This window comes from Moschus berezovskii, chromosome 1, assembly GCF_049115385.1.
Source record: "Moschus berezovskii isolate FMDL1 chromosome 1, NW_MosBer_1.0, whole genome shotgun sequence".
NCBI classification, from domain to species: domain Eukaryota; kingdom Metazoa; phylum Chordata; class Mammalia; order Artiodactyla; family Moschidae; genus Moschus; species Moschus berezovskii.
In genome coordinates this window covers 78,387,368-78,413,456 of record NC_142460.1, presented here as the reverse complement: position 1 = coordinate 78,413,456, position 26,089 = coordinate 78,387,368, and the positions used below count along the sequence as shown (strand labels likewise).

The 26,089-nt window shown below is 40.3% G+C and overlaps 1 protein-coding gene across 1 annotated transcript in view; it reads left to right on the top strand.

Annotated features, from left to right (window-relative positions):
- The first annotated feature begins 261 nt into the window (after nt 1-261).
- The window catches only part of BTLA (B and T lymphocyte associated), a 63,185-nt gene continuing 37,357 nt past the window's right edge, over nt 262-26,089 (top strand). Inside the window, exons 1-2 of the mRNA XM_088836893.1 lie at nt 262-2,858; nt 5,096-5,189. The gene's annotated coding sequence lies outside the window, so the exon portion shown is untranslated. The remainder of the gene's footprint in view (nt 2,859-5,095; nt 5,190-26,089) is intronic.

Genomic DNA, 26,089 nt, shown 5'->3' with positions numbered 1-26,089 from the left:
ACTGGAGTGGGTTGCCATTTCCTTCTCCAATGCATGAAAGTGAAAGTGAAGACACTCAGTCATGCCCGACTCTTAGCGACCCCATGGACCACAGCCTACCAGGCTCGTCCATCCATGGGATTCTCCTGGCAAGAGAACTGGAGTGGGTTGCCATTGCCTTCTCCGTTTGTTGTCGTATAGTTGTTCATAATAGTCTCTCATAATGCTTTGTATTTCTGCATTGTCTGCTGTAACCTCTCCTTTCTCATTTCTAATTTTGTTGATTTGATTCTTCTCTCTTTTGTTCTTGATGAATCTGGCTAAAGGTTTGTCAATTTTGTTTATCTTCTCAAAGAATCAGCTTTTAGTTTTATTAATCTTTACTATTGTTTCTTTCATTTCTTTGTCATTTATCTCTGCTAGGATCTTTATGATTTCTTTTCTTCTACTAATTTGAGGGGGAGGTTGTTCTGTTTTCAGTTGTTTTAGGTGTAAAATTAGGTTGTCTATTTTATTTTTTTCTTGTTTCTTGAGGTAGGATTGTATTGCTATAAACTTCCCTCTTAGAACTGATTTTGCTGCATCCCGTAGGTTTTGAGTTGTGTTGTCATTTGTTTTCTAAAATTTCTTATGATTTCTCTTTTGATTTCATCAGGAATCTGTGGATTATTTAGAAACGTGTTGTTTAAACTCAATGTGTTTGTGTTTCTTACAGTTTTTTTCTTGTAATTAATATCCTGGAGAATATTCCATGTGCACTTGAGAAGAAGGTGTATTCTGCGTTTGGATGGGATGTCCTGAAGATATCAATGAGATCCATCTCATTTAATGTATCATATAAGACTTGTGTTTCCTTATTAATTTTGTTTTGATGATCTGTCCATTGATGTGAGTGGGGTGTTAAATTCTCTTACTATTATTGTGTAACTGTCAGTTTCTCCTTTTATGGCTGTTAGTGTTTGTCTTATGTATTGAGGTGCTGCTATGTTGGGTGCTTAGATTTTTACAATTGTTATGTCTTCCTCTTGGATTGATCCCTTGATCATTATGTCGTGTCCTTCCTTATCTCTTTATTTTAAGGTCTGTTTTGTCTGATATGAGGATTGCTACTCCAGCTTTCTTTATCTTCCCATTTGCATGGAATGTATTTTTCCATTCTCTCACTTTCAGTCTATATGTGTCCTTAGGTCTGAAGTGGGTTTCTTGTAGACAGCCTGTCTATGGGTCTTGTTTTTGTATCCATTCAGCCAGTCTGTATCTTTTGGTTGGAGCATTTAACCTATTTACATTTAAAGTAATTATTGATATATATGTTCCTATTGCCATTTTCTTAATTGTTTGGGGTTGATCCTGTAGATCTTTTTTCTTCTCTTGTGTTCCTTGACTATATAAATCCATTTAACATTTGTTGTAAAGCCGGTTTGTTGGTACTGAATTCTCTTAACTTTTGCTTGTCTGAAAAGCTTTTTATTTCTCCATCAATTTTGAATGAGGTCCTTGCCAAGTACAGGGATCTTGTACAGGATTCTTCCCTTTCATTACTTTAAATATATCCTGCCATTCCTTTCTGGCCTGCAGAGTTTCTGCTTAAAGATCAGCTGTTAAGTGTATGGGGTTTCTCTTGTATATTACTTGTTGCTTCTCCCTTGCTGCTTTTAATATTCTTCCTTTGTGTCTAGTCTTTGTTAGTTTGATTAGTATGTGTCTTGGCATGTTTCTCATTGGGTTTATCCTGTATGGGATTCATTGTACCTCTTGGACTTTATTGACTATTTCCTTTTCCATATTGGGGAAATTTTCTATAATTTCTTCAAATATTTTCTCATACCCTTTATTTTTCTCTTCTTCTTCTGGGACGCCTATAATTCGAATGTTGGTACATTTGATGTGGTCCCAGAGGTCTCTGAGATTGTCCTCAGTTCTTTTCATTCTTTTTACTTAATCTGCCCTTCAGAAGTTATTTCCATCATTTTATCTTCCAGTTCACTGATTTATTCTTCTACTTCAGATATTCTGCTACTGATTCCTTCTAGAGTGTTTTCAATTTCAGTAATTGTGTTGTCTCTGTATGTTTCTTCTTTAATTCTTCTAGGTCTTTGTTAATTGATTCTTGCATTTTCTCCATTTTGTTTTCAGGGTTTTTGATCATCTTTACTATCATTATTCTGAATTCTTTTCCAGGTAGTTTGCCTATTTCCTCTTCATTTATTTGGACTTCTGTCTTTCTAGTTTGTACTTCATTTGTGTAGTATTTCTCGGTCTTTTCATTATTTTTTTTCTTGTGTTTGAGGCCTCCTTTTCCCAGGCTTCAAGGAAAGTTGAATTCTTTCCTTGAAGAAGATTGAATTCCTTCTTCCTTTTGGTTTCTGCCCTCCTAAAAAGCAGAGACATTACTTTGCCAACAAAGGTCCATCTAGTCAAGGCTGTGGTTTTTCCAGCAGTCATGTATCGATGTGAGAGTTGGACTGTGAAGAAAGCTGATCGCCGAAGAATTGATGCTTTTGAACTGTGGTGCTGGAGAAGACTCTTGAGAGTCCCTTGGACTGCAAGGAGATCCAACCAGTCCATTCTAGAGGAGATCAATCCTGGGTGTTCATTGGAAGGACTGATGCTAAAGCTGAAACTCCAATACTTTGGCCACCTCACGCGATGAGCTGACTCACTGGAAAAGACTCTGATGCTAGGAGGGATTGGGGACTGGAGGAGAAAGGGATGACAGAGAATGAGATGGCTGGATGGCATCACCGACTCGATGGACATGAGTTTGAGTGAACTCTGGGAGTTGGTGATGGACAGGGAGGCCTGGCGTGCTGTGATTCATGGGGTCGCAAAGGGTCGGACACGACTGAGCGACTGAACTAAAGTGAACTGAACTGAAGGTTGGTCCAATGGTTTGTGTGAGCTTGTATAGGGTGAGATTTGTGCTGAATTTTTGTTTGTTATTCCTCTGATGGGTAAGGCTGAGGGAGGTGATAATCCTGTCTGCTGATGATTGGGTTTGTGTTTTTGTTTTGTTTGTTGTTTAGATGAGATGTCCTGCACAGGGTGCTACTGGTGATTGGGTGTTGCTGGGTCTTATATTCAAGAGGTTTCCTTTGTGTGAGTTCTCACTATTTGATACTCCCTAGCGTTAGTTCTCTCATAGTCTAGGGTCTTGGAATCAGTGCTCCCACTCCAAAGCTCAGGGCTTGATCTCTGGTCAGGAACGAAGGTTCCACAAGTGGTTTGTTGTGGCATTAAGTGAGATTAGAACAAATATCCAAAAACGAGAAACCAAAGATGAACCTCAGACAAATATCAGTTACAAAATCAGGCAAATAATACTTAAAATTATGGAATATACACATAGATGTATACACCCATGAGCAAAGTCAAAACAGTCCAACAGAAATAAAAGTACAATAAATTGATCTGCCAAACGAGGCCAAAAATTATATCTACCAGTTAAGAACAAAACTAACTAAAGCACAAACTGGAAAACAAAACTAAAGCAAGGTGTCAACTGGGGAACAAAGCAATGAAAATAAAAGTAATAATTATGTTGAGAGGAAAAGAAAGAAAGGATATGCAAAGTTAAATAGAAGTAAATAAAGAAGATTTATATGCATTAAAGTTTAACTGCAAGGGGAAAAGAACAGTAGGAAAAGCAAACAGGAATAAATGTAGAAAAAATAATAATTGGTTTAAAAAATTAAAAAAAGAGAAAAGAAAAATGGAAAATTCCACAGAACTGCAAAAGCCCAACACAGAGGCAGAGATTTATAGCAATTATAAACCTCTAAATTATAGGGGGGAAAAAGCTTAATTGGATTTCATAGTGCCAATAAAATCAACAACTACAACAGAGGGTGAAGAAAAAGGAAAAAGAAAAAAAAATCCAAAAGAATCCACTGAACAAATCAAAAAATAAGAATAATAAATGTTTTTTGAGTCACTGCTATCAGAATCCTTTCCCTCGCTGAGAGTCACACTCCACATTACCTCCCTTGGATACTCTCCAACACTTTGCTGATCTCTGGACCTGCCTTGGGGGCAACTCAGATTCTAATCTGAATCCTATTCCTATGTGTTCTTGCCTTCAATGTTCACAACTATCAGCGCTAGTGGGTTTTCTTTTGTGGGAGCTCTCAATGACCTTTTATATATTCCATAGACCAAGAGTCTGCCTAGTTGATCATGTGGATTTAGTCTGCAGCTTGTACAGCTATTTGGAAGGTTTTGGGTCTTCTTGCTTAGCCACAATGCCCTTGGGTTTCAATTGTTGTTTTATTTCCACCTCTACATGTGGGTTGTCCACTGGGGTTTGCTCCTGAGGCTACCCTGGAGGACTTGAGTCTGTTCCTGCGAGGGCCAGGTGTGGAGGTGGAGCAGCTGCTTGGGTCACAGGGTTTCTGGCAGCCCTGGGTACTCAGGAGTTGGTGGTTAGGGCAGCAGGAAATATAATGCTTTAGAAGGGTATGGCAACCCTTATTGGCCCATACACTTGGGTATTGCCTGGAGAACCCCCTTCCCTAACAGAGAAGCCTGTCAGGCCACTGTCTACACAGTAACAGAAGTCAGACACTACTGAAGTGACCCTGTGCACACAGGCCCAAGACTTTTTTTGCCTGTGGCAGCTCTGCCCCAGTGAGAGTGGAGTGTGAAGGTAGACCAGCTGCTTGGCTTGTGGGGACCCTGGTGGCACCAAGTGTGCAGGAACACGGACTGCCTCCACCACAGAAGTTATGACCCTATTAGAGTCTTTTTGAGCCTCTTCTAGCTGGTGATCAGGAGGCCTCTTTGGCCAGTCTTTCTCCATAGCTCTGCCCGTTCAGGCACTTACAGTGCTCCCTTGCCTGGGGTCCTCTGTTGTTCGGTGTGTCAAGCACTTAAAGGGGGGGCACCCTGGGTGGGGGCCTACTCTGTAATTCAGTGCATCAGGCACTTGATGGGCCAGCCTCTCTGTTGTTCAGCTGCAGATGCTGGCATGTGGGGGGAGAGAGGCTACGGTGATGGCTCCATCCCCTTCACATGACTCAGCAGTATCGCCTTGCTTCCATGGCTGCCTGACTTTTCTCCACAGGCATTTTCCACCATGATTTCCTCCTTCACATCCTCTCAATCCGTCTCTCCACAGTCAACGGTGATCCTTGCCCTGGGATTGCTCCATAATCCCTAAACTCCAGCTCCCAAATGCTGCGCCTTCCAGGGGACCAGCATTCCTGTCCACGGTATGTATGGCTATTGCAAGGTCTGTCTGAGTCTCATTCCATTTAGGCTGCCACAGATCTGCTGTTTCACTCTCAGCCTTAAATGTTTTTCCTCTGACTCAGACAATTGCCCCACTGTGGGGATCTGACTCCTGCTTCAGTTCTCCCACCCGCTGAGGACAGGTCCAGTCCTACTAACACTCCTGTTTTTCCCCCTAGTTTCATTGTCCTACCGAGTTTTGTGTGGTTCTATATATTCTTTTCCACTGGTCAGGTACTTCTATCTGCTCTTAGCTGGTGTTCTGCATGCGCTTCTGTGTCTGAACGTGTATTCCTGATGTATCTGTGTAAAGAGATGTACTGCACGTCCACCTACTCCTCCGCCATCTTGTTCTTTGCCAGGAATTGACATCTTAATAAGATTAAATCTACTCCATGAATATGGGTTGCTCAGTCATGTCCGACTCTGTGACCACATGGACTGCAGCTCACTAGGTTCCTCTGTCAATGGAATGTTCCAGGCAAGAATACTGGAATTGGGTTGCTGTTTCCTCCAGGAGAACTTCCTGACCCAGGGATTGAACCATTCTCTTTCATTGGCAGGTGGATTCTTTATCACTGAGCCACCTGGGAAGTTCATGAATGTGGTATAGCTCTTCATTTATTTAAGTCTTCTTTTATTTATCTCAGCAATATTTTGTAACTTCCAGTGTAATATTTTGAATACTTGATATTTACTAATGAATATTTTGGTTTTTACACTATTCCGAATGGTATTCTGTTATTTAATTCCTGCTAGTATAATAAAAATATAATTGATTTTTTCATATTAATGATATTATGTAACATTATCATTTAAGTAAATGTTTAAAAAAAAGTTGTTTTGTAGGTTCCTTAGGATTTTCCATGTGAACAGTTATGTCATTTGCATATAGAGATAGTTCTGCTTTTTAAACTAAATTTATGCTTTTCTTTTTTTGTTTTATTACAATGATTAGGACCTTCAGTACAATGTTGGATTGAAGTGACATAACTGTGCATCCTTTCCTTTCTCCTAATCTTGTGGCAAAAGCATTTGATACTTATCATTGGTTGTGTTAGCTATAGGGTCTATGTCACTTTTGGGGAGACAGTTCTCCATGAGTGTCCTGTGGCTACACATCTTGCAGGCAGATATACTAAGCACTCTTTTGTTCTGGACTACCTTTTCAAGGATATTTGTATAGCAAAAAATGTTTGGAATATATAGTGTCTCCCTCCAGATCAGATGTTTACTGTCCAGTATGATAATGTCTCCCTCTGGGGCAAATGCTGGGCACAGTTGCTTGCAACCCATTGAAAGAGATTTGGGTTCACTAAACAGTGTTTCTCTTCTTCAATGCAAGCCACTGTGTGTGCAGGTGGTTTCTAGCCCTCTTGTGTCACCCTGTGAAACTGGGGTTTGAGAAAGTAGCACAAGAAAATGATAATATGGTAGGTACTACTATGGTTAATGAGAAATAAACTGTCCTTTACAGTGAAACTAGATTTGTGTCTTCTGCTAGCATCCATGACAGGCTGATTTGGTTAACTTGTAAGTAGAGTGAAGTTGTAACTATAATTCTTGGCAATGACTTTAATCAAATTGTGGAAAGTCCCTTCTATTCATAACTTTTATGAGTTTTTTTTTTTTTTTTCAAGATCTGAGTCTTGGGACTTCCCTGGTGGTTCAGTGGTTAAGACTCCGCTTCCACTGCAAGGGGCTTGGGTTTGATCCCTGGTTGAGGAACTAAGATTCAACATGCCACCCTGTGATGCAGCCAAAATAAAGTAAAAGATCTAATTATCAGTTGCAAATCATTAAATATAATAAATTTAGAACTTTTGGTATAAGTGGCTGCCATGCCTGTTGCCATTCTGAATGATGATTACCAGTGTACCACCAGCACACTTTAAAAAATTCAAATAACTTACTCTTTGTGACACTGAAGGAATGCTGAAAATAATATATATATATATATGTATATATGCACTCCAAATAAGGCTTGCCTTCTCCTTAAAAAAACTCAGACGTTTAAAATCATAAATGAGTGTTGAATTTTATTAAATGCTTTATTTTTACCTATTGAAATTGTCAAATACTTCCCCCTGTCCTGTTTTTGTGAATTACATTGATTTTTGAATGTTAAACTAACCTTAACACACACTATTTGGTTCTAATGTATTATCCACTGTGTGAGTAGCTGGGTTTGATTTGCTAATATTTTGCGGACATTCACACCTGTGTTCGTGAGATATATTGGTCTGTAATTTTTCCCTTTCCCTTCTCTCCTTCCTTTCATTCAGTCTCTCTCCGTGTCTGTCTGTCTTTCTCTATATTTTGTAATATTTTTGTGAGGTTTTGATATTTTGGACACACTCACCTCATAAAACTAGTTGGGAAAACTTCATCTTCTGTAAACTGACCAGATTTATGTAAGATTATGACAAAATTTTTGTAAGATTTTGGGCTTCCTAGGTGGTAATAGTGGTGAAGAACCCACTTGCCGATGCAGAAGACATAAGAGACATGGGTTCAATCCCTGGGTCAGGAAGATCCCCTGGAAGAGGGCATGACAATCCACTCCAGCATTCTTGCCTAGGTCGCCAAGTATTGGACGTGACTGCAGCAATTTAACAGCAGCAGCATCTAAGATTCTGTGTTCCTTAAATATATGATAAACTACACTAGTGTAGTCACCTGGATCTATAGTCTTTCTGAGAAAATTTTGATAATAGATATAATTTCTTTAATGGATGTAGGGAGGCCTATTAAAATGTCTGTGTCTTTTTGTGTTTGTTGGTGGTATTTTTCAAAGAATTTGTTCATTCATCTAAGATGTCAAATTTGTATAAAGTTATCCATTATATTTTTATTGTCTTTTTAATGTATGTGAGGTCTGTGGCAATAGTTTATTTCTTATATTGAAAATTCTTTCTAGCTAGAACTTTATCAATTCTGTTGATCTTTTCAAAGAACTTACTTTTGACTTTGATAACTTTCCTTGTTGTTTGCTTGTTTTATTTCAAAGTATTTATATCTTCTCTTTATTATTTATTTTGCTTTTCTTTTATTAGTTCTTTGAGCTCTAAACTTAACCCATTAATTTTGACCTTTCTTTTCTGAAATCAGCATTCAGAGCTATAAATTTTTCTCTAAGCACTGAATTAGCTTCATTTACATACTTTGATATGTTATATTTTCATTATCATTCTATTCAAAATAGTTTCTAGTTTTTCTTATGATTTCTTCTTTGACCCATAGGCTATGGAGAAGTCTGTTGTTTAATTTCTAAATTAGAGAATTTTTCTAAATATCTTACTATTGACATAATTTAATTCAGTTGTCAAAGCAGACTCTGATTTCAGTCATTTTAAATTGATTGAGACTTGTTATTCTAGCATTGGTCTACTTTAAAGAACAAACCATGTGCACTTGACTTGCAAAGAATACCTATTCTATTGTTGCAAGATATATTTTTGTATAAAAGTCAGTTGGATCAAAGTGATTGATAGTGTTATTCAGATCTGTCTTCACTAACAATTGCAAGTGTATAGCAGATATGTTAGTCACTTCGGGCTATGTAGCATGTATGAATAAGAAGGAAGGAGGGGAAAAGCACCTTTTATCTATGAGTTTGATATTTTAGAACTTGACTTTATTGTAATTTTATATTAAAGCTTTCTTTATATAGTTACTAATTATAAGAGCTACTGGTTGGGATAATTATGGTTAATTACTCATACATGCTAATAGAAAAAACGAAAGATCCATGTTAAGGACCAGTGGGAGGAAAAATAGTTAAAAATAGGAAGGATTAGATTTATAGTAGTTTGAGACATGGTAGGGACTATGGTAGGGACTTCCCTGGAGCTTCCCTGGTGGCTCAGAGGTTAAAGCATCTGCCTCCAATGCGGGAGACCCGGGTTCGATCCCTAGGTCGGGAAGATCCCCTGGAGAAGGAAACGGTAACCCACTCCAGTATTCCTGCCTGGAGAATCCCATGGACGGAGAAGCCTGGTAGGCTACAGTCCACGGGGTCACAAAGAGTTGTACACGACTGAGTGACGGAATGGAACGGAGGGACTTCCCTAATAGCTCAGTTGGTAAAGAATCCACCTGCAATGCAGGAGACCACAGTTCAGTTCCTGGGTTGGGAAGATCCCCTGGAGAAAGGGATAGGCTACCTACTCCAGTATTCTTGTGTTCCCCTTGTGGCTCAGCTGGTAAAGAATCCTCCTGCAATGAGAGAGACCTGGGTTTGAATATTCATTGGAAGGACTGATGTTGAAGTTGAAACTCCAATACTTTGGCCACCTGATGCAAAGAACTGACTCATTGGAAAAGACCCTGATGCTGGGAAAGGTTGAGGGCGGGAGGAAAAGGGGACAACAGAGGACAAGATGATTGGATAGCATCACCGACTCAATGGACATGAGTTTGAGTAAACTCCAGGAGTTGGTGATGGACAGGGAGGCCTGGCATGCTGAAATCCATGGGGTCACAAAGAGTCGGACACAGCTGAGTGACTGAACCGAACTGAACTGAGACATGGTATGTTGTGTTGTGGCAAGTTTTCTATGCAGTCCCTTTCTACTGGAGAAAAGGAATCCACCATCACTGAGTTCACTCTATTTGCAAAACATTGTGCGATAAACTTAACACATGTACATTCATTTTATGAGGTAGATATAATTATCACCATTTTCCAAGTGACATAGCTAAGAAAGATTAATTGTCAGGTTTATGAGGTTAACATAGCAGAAGACAATGCTTTGTGTTCTTCAATATTTATAATGTTTTCCAGCCTAGACTTGAAAAGTTTGCTTCCCGTTTCCCTTGTAATTAAGTGGGGCTGAGTAATAGTTCTTATCATTGAGCTGTAGCAGTAAAAAGTCCCTCAAAATTCTTCATTGTTTCCCCTCCCCTGGTACTCATATATTAAACTATGAATGGAGAATGCCTGAGCTGTTGAGTCACCACTGAAAATATGGTGCCCTGTAGTTGCACCAAGCAGATATTTGAGAAGTGAGAAGCAAATTTTGTTAAACACTGACACCTGGGAGTTGTTTGTTAGTGTATAAAAAAAATCTATCCTGAATAAAGTAGAGGGAGCTGGAGTTTGAATCCAGGTTTATTAAACTGAAACCCATGGTTTTTTTTAATACCTTTGCTGTTTCCCCAAAGGTCCAGAAATCAGGGTGGATATAGAAAGAGTGAGGGTTGCACTATAAAGAAAGCTGAGTGCTGCAGAATTGATGCATTTGAACTGTGGTGTTGGAGAAGACTCTTGAGAGTCCCTTGAACTGCAAGGAGATCCAACCAGTCCATCCTAAAGGAAATCAGTCCTGAATATTCATTGGAAGGACTGATGCTGAAGCTGAAACTCCAATACCTGGGCCACCTCATGCAAGGAACTGACTCATTGGAAAAGACCCTGATGTTGGGAAAGATTGAAGGCAGGAGGAGAAGGGAATGACAGAGGATGAGATGGTTGGATGGCATCACTGACTCAATGGACATGAATTTGAGTAGACTCTGGGAGTTGGTGATGGACAGGGAGGCCTGCAGTCCATGGGGTTGCTAAGAGTCGGACACGACTGAGTGACTGAACTGAACGGATAGACATCTTTGATTAGCCAGAGGGGTTGGGATGGATGTGTATATTAAGAACCTAGTAAGCACTAATTAACTATTTTTTGGAAACAGAAGTTGGGCTTTGGGGGGCTTCCTGGGCTTCCCTGTTGGCTTAGTAAAGAATCCACCTGCAATGTGAGAGACCTGGGTTTGATCCCTGGGTTGGGAAGATCCCCTGCAGAAGGGCATGGCAATCCACTCCAGTATTCTTGCCTGGAAAATCCCCATGGACAGAAGAATCTGGTGGGCTACAGTCAATAGGGTCAAAGACTCGGACATGACTGAGCAGCTAAGCACACACACTGGTGGTCCAGTGGTTAAGAATCCACCTTGAAATGCAGGGCACACAGATTCCAGGCCTGGTCAGGGAACTAAGATCCCGCATGCCGTAGAGCAACTAAACCCAGTGCCACAACTCGAGAAACCACACTGCAACAACTGAAGCCCATGTGCCACAACTACTGCGCTCATGCAGCATTACTAGAGGGTCATGCATCACAATGAAAGATCCTGTATGATGCAATCAAGATCCCGGGTGCTGCAACTAAGATGCAGCCAAATACATATTAAAAAAAAAAGAAATTGGATTTCTTAATCTGCTCTATGTACTTCTAATTACTGACCATATGTCAACTGTACACTGAAAAAAAAATTCATTCTTGCATAGGTTTTTGTTTTCTATACAAGTCACCTGACCTGAGTAGATAAAACTGTTGTTAATGGCTGTTATTGGATCCCTGAACAGTGGTTTGCAAAATTTTTATTGTAAATATATATGTGCACTTTTAGAAGTCTATACACTAAAGAACTGTGGTATACAATATGGTAGCCACTAGCCACAGGGGACTATTTAATTTTAAGTGAATTAAAATTAAATTAGACATTCAGTTCATTAGTTTGTACTAATCACATTTCAAAAGCTTGATAATTCATTTCTGGTCAGGTAGCCACCGTATTGGACAATGCCAATATGGTGCATTTTCATCATCCTAGAAATTTCAGGAGGACAATGCTACTGTAGAACTTTTGTCAGTTATCAAAGGAGTCTGTGATTGCAAAAAGGGTAAAAAACGATTGAGTTAGTACAGGCAGTTGCCTCATGGTGTATAAAAATAGCTTTGTCCTTGAGAGGTGGGCTATACCTCTGTTAATGATGATTCTAAGGTATGAAATATAAACTCCAGAAACATATTCCCCTGATCCTCTTAGATTGTGGTAAAGGAAATTAGAAGCTTTCTATGTGAGGGGATCTCAGTCACCTTTTTCTGATGTTTGCATGGGAGAAATCAAGTAAGGGTATTATATTAGTGTGCTTGGGCTGCCAAAACAAAATACCACAGACTGTGTGTCTTAACAGAAATTTAGTTTCTCACAATCCGTCTCACAGTCCATGATTGAGATGCTGGAAAACCTGTTTCTCGTGAGGACTCTCTTCTTGCTTGCAGGTGGCCGCCTTCTCACTGTGTCCACAAAAGGCCTGTCCTCTCTGGGGTGCAGAGACTGGCGGGGAGAGAAGGAAATCTTTTCCTCTTCTTATCAGGTCACCAGCCTTATCTCCTTATGGTTTCTCTGAAACTTTATTGCCTTCTCATAGGTTCTATCTCCAAACATAGTCACACTGGGATTAGGGCTTTCACGTGAATTTGGAAGGCAGGGAAATAGAAGGGGGAGGTGAAGGCAGACACAATTTAGCCCAAATAGGCATTTTCTATTGTGATATGAATCACAATTCCTATAGTAAATGGCAGGAAACAGGTTTGGATTTTTTTTAATCTATTTTTTATTTGGCTGCGCCAGGTCTTAGTTGTGGCATGTGGGATCTAGTTCTCCTCCCCTTGCATGGGGAGCCCAGAGCTTTACCACTGGACTACCAGGGAAGTCCCAGAAACGGGTAATTTCTTCACAGAATAAGTGCTAGGGGGACAGTGAATGAAGAAAAGTTTAGTAGTGTTAGCCTGAGGTATGAAGGGCTTTTCCTAGTTCATTTATTTATTTGAGAAAGAGTTATTGGACATCTCCGGTATGTCTCATGTTATGTTAGCATTTGATGAACAAATACAATGAGTCTATGTGAACACATATGATGACCATATATGATGAACAGGATATGGTAAATGCCATTGACCATATCAAGTCAGCTGGTGGATGTGGGAATGCACATATTCAGATGTGTGCAGGATGCTGGTAGCCTGGAATCCTTAGCTAGTGAGTTGTGTAAGCTGTTGTGTAAGTTGTGATCCTGTTGTGTAAGCTGGGAACTTTGTTTTAGGGTTAATATTTTTATTTTAGATTTCCTATGTTTTCTATGTGCCACAATTAGAGATAATTAGAGATTAGCAGAGTTTTGCAGAAAATGAGGCTCCCTGGAGACTTGCTTTTCCCTGATTAACCCTCCAGCCTCAACACACAGCAATACACCTCAAAATATTAGAGTCAATGGTGAGGGGAGGCTCCCAGGAGAACACCTTTCTCAGTTGGGCAAGGAAGTGAGTCTGGGCACAAATGATAATTTAGTCAGGGCCGTTCAGTGTGAACTAATACTTAAGGACCACACACTTTAGACTTTAGGGCAAATTTAATTCCCTTGTTGATGAAGGACAGGGAAGCCTGGTGTGCTGCAGTCCATGGGGTCACGACTTGGCGACTGAATAACAACTTTACAAACAAGGGAATGTAAGCCCAGTGAAATTAAAAAAGCTTGCCTACACAGAGTGCTATTGACAGAGCCCAGAACAGCATCCTGGCTCAGTTCCTCTTAGTGCTACTCAGGTGTGCTAGTGTTTATTTTATTTTCACAGTGTGTAAGTACAGAAATTTTAAGTAAAGAAATTGAAAGCCCACAGAAAGTTCCACAGCAATTTGACATTGCCACAACATCCAAGCACTGGATCATTTTTCTAATTAACTTTTATTGATTTTACAAAAGATGGCAACACATTGGAAAGAAGAAAATTGGTCTTTCACCGCAATTAGTGTGCCAGCTCTCTGATAGTACCTGGTAGAGCGGTTAGGTTGATTTAATCCGTGTCTGGGGGCAGTCTAAGCACTGGGAGACCCTGGCATATCCAAGAAAGCCGCGCTGGCTCCCTGCTCTGCTCCACCCTGCTCTCCACTCATTTCCTCCTGCCACAGCAAAGGTCAGTCTGTCCCCAGGGCTCGTCGCTGACCCCCTTCTCTTCCTTCTCCACGCTCCCCTGAGTCCTCGTTTCCGCTCTGGGTTGTATTTATAGACCTGTCTCCCAAAACTATTTCCTGCCTCAGGCCCTCTCTGTGACTCCAGTCTCTCATTTTCATTGTCCTGTTTCTCTTCATCAACTTACTTCAAGTTTATAAAGCACAAAATTCTCTGCTTCCTAGCACAATCACTCAGCCTCAGACCCTCAGTATCCTTACTCCCTTCCACTTCCTCAGCACCCTGGCTAATCATTCATCATCGTTCATCAAAAACATACTTTAATTTTTCCTTCAAAATATTTTTGGCACCTGCCTCGTCTTTCACCCCTTCTGCCACCATGGCAGTTCGGTTATTTGATGGCTGAGATCTCCTTGCTGGTCTCTCTGCTTCCACATGCCCTTCTTTTGAACATATTCTTCAGGCATTCCTAAAATGCTCTTTTAGTTGGTAGAACTTTTTCCCATTTAAAAACCTTCAATGACTAACTGTAAGATAAATTCCAAACCTTTACTCAGTGATAAAGGCCACGTCCAATTTCCTGGTCCCAACCCATGTTTCCAGTCTTGCTTCTCACTCCTCCATCACATACCATCTGCTGCCAGACAAGTGGAATTTCCTAACAGGTTTTAAGACATTCACTTCATTTTCTTTGTTGCATTTCTGTTCAAGTTATTTCTTCGGGTTAGCATGTTCTCCCTCTCATTTCTGCTCACTAAATGCCACTCATCCTTTAAAACCCAGCTCAGATCTTGCTCTCCTCAGCATTGTCAGAATTGATATTTCTGCCTACTGAGCTAAAGAATTTTGGTTGTGCCTCCATTGTGGCATTTATTTCATATTATTTTGCATTATAGTTATTTGTGCACATGTAAAATCTTTCCTAGATTATCTGCTCCATGGGAATGGAGTTCACATATTTTATGCATGTAGCTGGTATGTTGGATAACATTGACACATGGATTATAATCAAAATATAATTTTATTTTTATCTTTCACCATTCCTTCAAACTTTATTAAGTGGCAGCAATTTACTCCTTACTTTGAGTTCCAGCTGACCCATAGCTGTTCTGATCTTTCTTGAGTAATAGATTGTCCTAGAATCATTTTTGCAGTCAATCATTATTCAATAATCACTATGCCCAATCTAACGTGGAAGGAAAATCCCTTGAAGTGACACTAAGCTTTCTCTCTTGGCTTTGCTAGGGTAGACATACTCTTTATTCTCTTTCTGCTACTTCTTTGATCACATTTGATTGATTTTAACATATTGCAGTTACCCATTTATTTGCTTATGTATCTTATCTTTGGCCAATAGGAGCCTCTTCAAGTTGGCTCTGAATCCAAGGCCTTGTCCTAGCTTTGAAGAGGGAGAAAGGAGACACCAGCCAGGGAATGTAAGTGGTCTCTAGAAGCTAAAAAGTCAAGGAAATGGATTCTCTTCAAGAGCTTTCAGCTGCACCCTGCTGTCACCTTGATTTTAGCCCAATATGACACATTTTGGAATTTTGACCTCCAGAACTGTAAGATACTGTGTTATTTTAAGCCACTGTGTTTGTGGCAGTTTGTTACAGGAGCAGTACAAAACTAATGTTGTATGCACCAGCTTCCTCTGTCCTTGAGTGGGGGAACTCTGAGTTATATGTTTTGTGTTAGCTCTCAGAGTTTCTGGAGGTGGGGATTAAGTGCCTTATCTACGGTGGTAATTGTCTTGAAAACAAACCACATATTTGCTTCCTTCCTATTCCTGTCTAATTTTTTCACTCTCATACTGTGTTGGGAAGACTTCTGAAAAAACTGCTTACACTCAAGTCCTTGAACTGAGATTTGCTTCTGGGAAAACAATCTAAAACAAAAGTTGAGATGGTTTTGGTGAGAGACTGATATAGTACTTGTTTGAATTCTTCAGTTCGGACTGAAGAAGAGAGTTCTGTATTTATGAGAAATTTTTATTAAAAAAATTCTTATGAGAAATTTATCATAAAATTTGCTTATGAGAAATTTCCAAGATGCAGGAACGGAGGAGCCTTGGGAAGTGAGTGGAAGCCTAAGACTCAGGTGATAAAACATAGTCACTGCCTTTTCCCCCTCTTCTTTGTATGTTATTGTGTGCTTCTTCAGTACTTGGAGTAAGACTGTGTTGTAAGTCTCCAGAAGTGACACCTAGGGCGTCCACAGACACCAGGGACTATAAATCTGAGTTGGAATTTTAAGGCAGATACAGTAGATTGGTTCACTGTACACCAGAGTTTCTCAACCTTGGTACCAATGATGTATTGAGCTGGATAATTCTTTTTTTTTTTTTGGCTGTGCTTTGTCTTTGCTGTTGTTCAGGCTTTTCTCTAGTTGTGGTGAGCGGGGGCTATTCCAGTCAAGGTGTGCAGTGGCTTCTCTTTTTGCAGAGCACAGGTTCTAGGCATGCGGGCTCAGTAGTTGTGGCACAAAGGCTTAGTCACCTCATGGCACATGGAATCTTCTGGGACCAGGGATCAAACCCATGTCCCCTCCATTGGCAGATGGATTCTTAACCCCTGGACCACCAGAGAAGTCCCTGGATAATTCTTTATTTGCAGTCCATCCTGTGCATTGTAGGATGTTGAGCAGCATCCTTGGCCTTCACCCTCTAAATGTTATTTTCACTCCCACCTCAGTTGTGACAAACAGAAGTATCTCCAGACATTATCCACTATCCTGGAGGGATGAAATCACCCCGCAGTGAAAACCATTCCTCATGGAACTCCAACTCCTTTTCCTCCTGCCTTCTGGGACCCTGGAGGCAGAAAGTGATGATCACATTCCCCGGACTCTCTTTAGACAGGAGTCTGCGTGTGAGACTCAGAACATGGCAGTGAACATACATCAAGGAGCAGCAGACAAGTGATTTTTTTGACAAGCACAGTCATTGAGGTGTTTGTTTCTAGAACAGTAGTGGTAATGGCCTACTCTCAGACCTCAGGTGTGTTGAGTGCACTGGAAGCAGTGTGATTTTGTTATAACAATCCATACTTTGACCACCCGATGCGGAGAGATGACTCATTGGAAAGACCCTGATGCTGATAGAGATTGAAGGCAAAAGGAGAAAGGGGGAAACAGAGAATGAGATGGTTGGATGACATCACTGTATCAATGGACATGAGTTTGAGCAAACTCCAGGAGATAGTGAAGGACAGGTAAGCCTGGTGTGCTGCAGTTCATGGGGTCACAGAGTCAGACACTACTCAGTGACTGAACACCAATTGGACAACCGGGTATTTCTCTCCACTCTATTTCTCCTCGTTATGTAACATCTACGTTGGTTTCTTGGCACTTCAAGAAATTTGAAATTAATTCTTTTCTGGTTAAATTGGCTACAGATGATTCTGTTATCTGAAATGCAGTCATTTTTACCAGGACTGTGTGCAGAAAGCATCACAACCTAAAATGGCTTTGGTTTCATGAGAAAGCTGGGGAAACAATACTAAAAATTTAGACTCTGAAGACTGGAAAGCTTGTGAACCTAGTTATATGACATTCAACAATCCTTAGATGGCAGAACTCATGCTGACCAAGCTTGTTACATTAACCAATATGTTAGGGAAAATTCAAAATGTTAATGTGTATGTGCTGGTTATTGCTGCTTTCATCAAAGTCTGGAAAGATACAGATCAACTCAAACTATAGGTGAAAGGAAATAGAACTTGGCTAAAAGAGGCCATAGGCTTGTTGCCTGCAATCTAAGTAGCTTGAGTCTTCAGTAATTTGGAATCTTGCAGAGTTAACAAAATTCAACTCTGGTGTTTAACCAAATGAGTTGAAAACTTATGTCCACACAAAAACCTCCGCATAAATGTTTATAGCAGCTTTATTCATAATTTCCAAAACTTGAAAGTAGCCAAGATATCCTTCAATTGAATGGATAAATAAAATGGGGTATATCCAGACAGTGGAATATTATTCAGCATTAAATAAAAATGAGCTACCAAGTCATGAAAAAACCATAAAAGAAACTTAAAAGTATTTTATACTCAGTGAAAGAAGCCAACTTGAAAGGGTGGCATACTGTATGATTCCAATTCTATAATATTCTGGAAACAGTAAAATTGTAGCCACAGTGTTTGCCAGGGGTTAGATGGGAGGATGGAGAAGGAAATGGCAACCCACTCCAGTGTTCTTGCCTAGAGAATCCCAGGGATGGGGGAGCCTGGTGGGCTTCCATCTATGGGGTCACACAGAGTCGGATACAACTGAAGTGACTCAGCAGCAGCAGCAGCAGCAGATGGGAGGAAGAGAGAGACAAATAAGCAGAGCACAGTGAGTTTAGGAGAGTGAAGCTACTCTGTATGATACTGTAATGGTGGATAAATGTCATTACGCATTTGTCAAAACCCATAGAAGGTACAACACCAAGAGTAAACCATAATATAAACTATGGACTTTGTGTGATAATTATCTGTTGATTTTTGTTCATCTGTTGTAACAAACCTTCTACTCTGGGGCCGGATATTGATGGTGGGAGAGGTTGTGCTTGTGTGGAGGAAGCGAGTATATAGGAACTCTTTTTTCTGCCCAATTTTGCTGTGAACCCTAAAACTGGTCTAAAAAACAAAGTCTACTTAAAAAATAAAATCAACTATTTTCTTACTCCAACAGTAAAGGTTAATGTTTAGCCTTAGAAAGAAATAAGTTTCAGATCTCAAGTATTTTCAAGTAAGTCCATTAAGAGTTGTTTGCCTGATAATGGGAGCTAGCTTATTGATAAAGATCAGATTAAGAATTATCTTTCCATTTAATCCTCTTTAAAACAGGTGCAAGATAGCTCTCATTAACCAAACTGGAGGGTGAACAAAGGATAGTGGCCAGTAAGTCTTCTGGCTTAAAAATTCACAACTACACACACTTCTTAACTGTAGTTCTTTGTGCATGAAGCTAACTGAAAAATAATAGAAATCCTACTAGATTGTTGAGGGAACCCCAAGACCAGCTTACAATAGTCTGTGACTGATAAATACCAACACTGTGCCTGGGCCCCAACTTGCACAGATATAAAGTAGAATGATGAAGCTGTGCATTCCTCAGTGTCATCCTCCCCAAGCTGCCCCCCTCAGCTGGAGTCATACAGGAAAAAGGACCAGTGTGTTAGAAGCTATGCTGCACAATCCAGACCCCCTTGAGGACTGAAGGACAATTCTTCAGCTCCTGGGAGTGTTCTCAGCTGTCAGTCTTGTCTGGGAAATTACTGAAGAGAAGTATCAATTCTTCACTAAAGGACACACCACCCTTCCTGAAGACAGCCTGCATCCAGTGACTTGTCAACACAGGTACGTAAAGTCCCACTCCTCTCAGCCAAACCTGAAACTTCTCTAAGGGACCAGTCCAGTTCCAGATGTTCCCCTTGTTGGCTGAAGCCTTTCCTGAGACAGTATCATAGCCTCATTATCCCTCTGCTTAATACTCCTGTCTTCTCTGTCCTTCCATTCAGTGATCCCTAGAGCACTCTTTACTAAATTTCCCGCATGCTCATCTCAGCCTCAGAGACCGCTATCCAAGAAACTTAATCTTCAAAAACTAGGAAGAGACTTCAGAGGCCAAAGGTTAGGGCAATTGGAAGCGCAAATGTAGGAACTTGTCCACTGTTGCAGCAGGACATCATTGCTCTTATCAGTAGCTACATTTCGTTTATACCCTTTTCTGTATAGAAATGTGTGTTATCTTTTACATACAAGCTGAAAAGAAATCATATCGACATTTTTACTTTTGGTTTGAAGTATCTTTCTATATAATATGGAACACTGAGGCACCGTAGTCTAGAAAAGATATGGAGAAACATGTTATTTATATCACAATGGACAAAATATTAACTGATTAGAATTTATTATTGTCATATAATAATTTAAACTATGGGTACTATGTTCATTCTTCACTTGGGGACTCCAGTTATTCTAAAAGCAGGCCTCCTTTATGTTGTTATATCATTGTAAATAACACTTTACTCAATAATCAAAAATACTTATGAATTTTTTAAAAAACACTATCATAGAAATGTAGGGAGCAATGCCTTAACTTTTAGTTCATAAGTCGTAGAACCATGAGAAGCTACATGCAAATCTGATGCAGAGAATATGTGTCCTCTAAATATCTCCGCTTTGGACAACCTAGCAAGGTAAGATGTTGATATTGTCTCTTTTGGAGAGGGATGTGTGTTCATGGATATGTAAGTGCTTGAAGCTTTGGGCCTTCTTAATAAAGGAATCTAGAAATTTAGTTGTGTATATTTTTCTTGCCTAAATAGAAGATTCTATTTTCAAGTCTTCCTTGCAGGAAAATGTGGCTATATGATTAAGTAATGTTCAGAGTGTTGTTAGGTGAAAGTTTGGTATTGGATTTCCAGAAAATCTCCCTAAAGCATCTCAGTCACCCCCAAGGTCTGCTCCCTTTGTCCTCTACCTCTTTCTTTGAACCTGTAACTCAGACATGATGTCTAGAGCTGAGACCACTCATCTTAGATCTTGGCCCCAGAAGATGGATGCCACAGTTAAGATAGTGAAGCAAGAAAAACCAGGATAGAAGGGTGCTGATTAATGAGGAGCCACAATATCAGCCCTGTCCCGCCTACCTCTATACTTCTTTTGCATGTAAAAGAAACAGTGTTCTATTTTTTTTTTAATAAAACCATCACTACTTTGGACTTTTCCACTATACATAGTGAAAGTCGCTCAGTTGTGTCTGACTCTTTGTGACCCCATGGACTGTATAGTCCATGGGATTCTCCAGGCCAGAATACTGGAGTGGGTAGCTTCTCCCTTCTCCAGGGGATCTTCCCAACCCAGGGATTGAACCCAGGTCTCCCGCATTGCAGGCGGATTCTTTACCAGCTGAGCCACCAGGGAAGCACATAGCTGAACTCTATCTAAACTGATATGAAACTCAAGTGATGTAATCCTAGGATAGCCCTTTGACCCATGCCATCACTTTTCCTAGGGAAGGTTAGGGATGTGCTGCCTAGTGGTCTCTATAGTTACCAGGTACGTGAAGCTTCACAGGAGATGAGCTAGGCTTGAGAACTTCTAGCTTCTTATGGCTTGGCCTCACCCACACTATTTCTAAAAGAAATTCCATAAAACTTTTAGAATGTAGCAAGTTTCCTTTTGTATTAGGATAGAAGATTTACTGGACATTAACATTTTGACCTTTGCTGGGAATTTGCATGATGGAGAATAAAACATTATTCTTTACTTTTCTACTGCCACTGTAATAGCACAAACTGTCTTAACACAGCACAAATGTATTCTTTTACAGTTCTAGAGAATCAGATACCAAAGTGAGTCTTATAAGACTAAAATCAAGATGTCAGCAGAGCTGGTTTCTTCTGGTGGCTCCAGAGAGAAGAATCCACTCCTGTCTCTTCCAGCTTCTAGAGGCTGCTGGCATTCCTAGGCTGGTGGCCATATCACTTCAATCTCTGCTTCTGTTGTCACATTTCCTACTCTTCCAACCCTGACTCCTTCTGTTTCTCTCTTATAAGTATAATTGTGATCACATCAGGCCTACCTGACCAATCCAGGATAATTTCTCTCAAGATCCTTAATTTAATCAAATCTGTCAATTAGCTTTTGCCATATAAGGTAGCAGTAGTTTAAGGGCTTAGGATGTGGACACATTTGGGAGGCTGACCACATTTATCTGGACATCTTAATTAGAAATCATCCAGGAAAGATTTTTTCCTAATTTAAAAGGAGTACAAAATGTTACATATGGTTACTGTTAGATAGTTCAGTTCACTCCAGTTGCTCAGTCGACTTTGCAGCAGAGCAAAAATGTTTATGTGAAAAATTAACAGAACTTAAACATTCTGCAATAGGAAAATGACTAAATAAATACTGCTATAATTGTAAGATGAAATATTACTCAGCTATTTAAATGTATGCTACTGGGGAGTATTTTTTCCTAAATCACTTGGAGAAATGCCTAAGGTAAGGGCATGGGAAGCAGTCCTACAAGGTAACTGAGCAGCAGCTAAAAGTCAGCTCAGAAGTCGGGAAAACATGCTTTCCCTGGCCTTGGTCTTTCTGAGTTTCCTTTCAAACCATCATGGGAGAAAATTTAAATATATAATTATTTAAGTTTATTAGCACTGACTCCAATTAGCATGAAAAGGATACTGCTACTGCTAAGTCGCTTCAGTCGTGTCCGACTCTGTGAGACCCCATAGACGGCACCCACCAGGCTCCTCTGTCTCTGGGATTCTCCAGGCAAGAACACTGGAGTGGGCTGCCATTTCCTTCTCCAAGTAACCAGGCTCCAAATCTAGTCAGTTACCACTGATATCATTTATATGTGTCTACGAAATGCAAAATGAAATGCTATACTTCTGAACTGATTGGTGAATGGCAATTAGTTTCTGCCCTGACCTTGAGTCCTCCCTGCTTTTCTGGTCCCCTGGGAACCTTCCTTTAGCCCTCTCATTTGGGGATTTCTTCATTACTAAGCAACTGCAATGTCTGGCACAATTGGGCATCCAGGAAGCTGCTGGATATATAACCGTATAATTTCAGATGTGCTGCAGTCCATGGGGTTGCAAAGACTCAGACACAACTTAGCAACTGAACAACATGTAACTTCAAGACAAATTTCTCCCAAATTCTTTCTTTGACTTATTCCAAAATAAAGCTAACTCCATTTTGCTTTGCTATGAAATACTATTTACTTCATTTGCATGTTCTTTTTCTCATAAAGCCATGTAAATAAGGAGAGGATTTTAGTGCTACAACAAAAGCAAGTGAAGCATGTGCTGCTGCTGCTAAGTCGCTTCAGTCGTGTCCGACTCTGTGTGACCCCATAGACGGCAGGGTCACATAGACCCCACCAGGCTCTCCTGTCCCTGGGATTCTCCAGGCAAGAACACTGGAGTGGGTTAACATTTCCTTCTCCAATGCATGAAAGTGAAAAGTTAAAGTGAAGTCGCTCAGTCGTGTCCGACCCTTAGCAACCCCATGGACTGCAGCCCACCAGACTCCTCCGTCCACGGGAGTTTCCAGGCAAGAGTAGTGGAGTGCAGTGCAGCTCTGAAAAAGACTTTCACTTTATTTGGTCTGATTCCCATTGTGCTCTTAGCTACTTTCACTTTTATAGTTGAAAGGATGTGAATTTTTCAAGTTTCTGCCTGCTTTATATGCCTGTGTTTTTTGGTGTTTTTTTGTTTTTTTTTTTTTACTATTATTCCCATTGGTTGCCTGATCGTCACAATTTCTAAGTTAATACTGTGATTTCTACTAACTAGCTTTCATGTCTTCCCACTTTCTACAACATAGATTCACCTTATGAAGAATATTACCCATTGAACAAGGCATGTAGAAAAGCAAAATAAAAAGTTGTATATTAAACATTGTTATAACTGTGCAAAGTTGATGTGTTAGACTGGGTGATCCAAAATGCAGGCTCCTTGAAACATGCAAGGATTAGATTAGGGGAAATGCCTATGAGAAAAAAAAGCCAGGGAGAACTATTAGATTACCAAGTGTGATCCTGAGTGAAAGCAGGTTGCATGGAACTATGCTTGAGTGCTGCCTACTGCAAGGGAGGTTTGGCGAGATTCTAGCTTTAGATTCTTAAAGCTAAAGTAGGTCATTAAAATGATGCTGGGAAAGATTGAAGGCAGGAGAATGGGACAACAGAGGACGAGATGGTTGGATGGCACCACTGACTTAGTGGACATGAATGAGTTTGAGCAAGCTCTGGGAGATGGTGAAGGACAGGGAAGCCTGGTGTGCTGCAGTCCACGAGGTTGCAAAGAGATAGACTTGACTAAGCAACTGAACAGCAAAATGGTACAGATGAACCTAGTTCCAGAGCAGGAAGAGAGACACAGATATAGAGAATGGGCATGTGGAAACAGGCAGAAGGGGAGTGTTGGATGAATTGGAAGATTAGATTTGACATAAATATACTACCATGTGTAAAATAGCTAGCTAGTGGGAACCTGCTGTACAGCATAGGGAACTCAGCTCAGTGCTCTGTGATGACCTAGAGGGGTAAGATGGAGGCAAGGTGGGAGGGAGGTCCAAGAAGGAGTGAGTATATGTATACATATAGCTGATTGACTTTATTGTACAGCAGAAACTAATACAACATTGTAAAGCAATAATACTCCAATAATAATAAAGAACAGTCCCGTGTCTTTCAGAAATGGACCTGCCTTGGTGTTTCTGTTGTGCTCAGTCACTGGCTAGGAAGCAGAACCTCATGGCACAAATAGGGTGATCAATATCAGTGTGCAGAACCTGGGGCTTTTGGTCAATTACAATCCTTATATTTGTAAGTCTACAAGGTATGCCACCTGTATTTTCCATGTAAACCACCTAGTCCCTCCTGGAAGAATGAGTTCATGGCTTCAGACCCTAACCTTTTGCTGAGATCTGAAGCTGCAGTCACATCAAAGCATGTACATGCCCACAAAAGCAGAAGATGAAACAATCTGCAGAGCAATGATGCATGTATAAACTGGTTTCATGACAAAAACAATGAGATAAACATACAAAATGGCATAAAAATAGAAGCATATACAAATATAGTACACACAGGTGCCTAAGGAGAAGTCTTCTCTCTCCCTGCCCATGCTTCAAGGATACAAGTAAACAAGACATAGGCAGTCAGTTTATACAGTTCATCTGAGTGGGAAAAAGGAAAGGAAAACACAATTACCAGGATCCTAGTTTTGTGCTCCTGTGGCTATGGCAAGTGGTTTCATGTTTGTTAAACTTAAAATGTATGTTACTATTTTTGTCTCTTATTGGATACTTCATGACAAGGTTTCAGGTAAGTCTAATGATTCCTGCTTTACAAAGGAAATAATGGGACTCAAAGAGATAACAGATTCAGAGTTAAGTAACTTGTCAAAGGACATACATCTAGTAAGTAACAGAACCAGAATACACTTTAAGTCTACCAATACAGAAGTAAGGGGAGCAGGGTGTTTGGGGGGATTGCATGTATATACATTTTTTGATTGCACGGAATATTTTTTCCCCAAAGCATCTTCAAACTTTTGCATCCAAGGGTATTTTATACTATCCACCTCATAGTATGAGACTGATTCTCTCACCAAATGGACACTTTAAAGAGCCAAGTGAAGGAGCTCAATATCAAGTCAGCATCCTTTCCCATCTCAGAGGTGGTAGCAATAACTGTGATCCTTGTCTGTATTCCACTGTCAGTAAGTGACCCCTGCCTTTTTTCCCATCCAGCCCTCCAGTCATGCTGTGAATACACAACTACTATACTTTGACCTCTTCCAGGCTTTTGGAGGGTTACAACTCTTTCCCTGAGGGACAGGCCCAATAGCTAGACCCTTTTTACATCTCCTGTTCTCAAGCCTCTAGTTCTATTTGCCCTTCATTTCTGTGGCCTCTTTATGAAGCTGATCCATCCTTGTAAATTTTCTGGAATTCAGACCTTCTTTAAGCTGTTACATTTCTTCTGCTCTAATCAAAGACTTGATATGACTTTTCAGTCCCATTCTCTGTGCAACGATGACTGCTATTAGCAAATAAGCATTTTCAACTTGTTCCACCATTTTATTAATACAAGGCTTCCTAGTATTCATCTTGTCCAAATGAAAACCCACCTTTGGTTCAGAAATAATTATTGATACAAGTTACTGATCACTTTGCATACATTACCTCAGTTAGCCAACATAACAGATATTACCATCTGTGTTCTAAGAACAGAAAATGGAGATGTAGAACAGATTTAGTTCTCTGGAAGCAGAATTCAAAATAGACTACAGATCAACACCTGTGAAAGAAAGGTGGTGGAAGGGAGGTTGGGCAGAGAAAGATGTCAAACTATAAGCCTGACCTAATCTTAGCTGTGTCAACTGGGAGCTCTGAGTCAAGTATTGGCCATCAGTATCCCATGTGGAGTCAATGTGGCTGGCTATTGATACACTTTCCTTGTTCCATCACTGGATGCAGGCTGTTACAGGAAAGCATGAGCTTGGACAAGGGGAATCTCAGCTGAGCAGATCCTGGAGGAGTATACACCTGGATGCTCTTTGTTGACTGCATTCCCCACTCTACCATAGGCTCTAAGAATCTGGGAAATGTGTTAGAGAGTCTG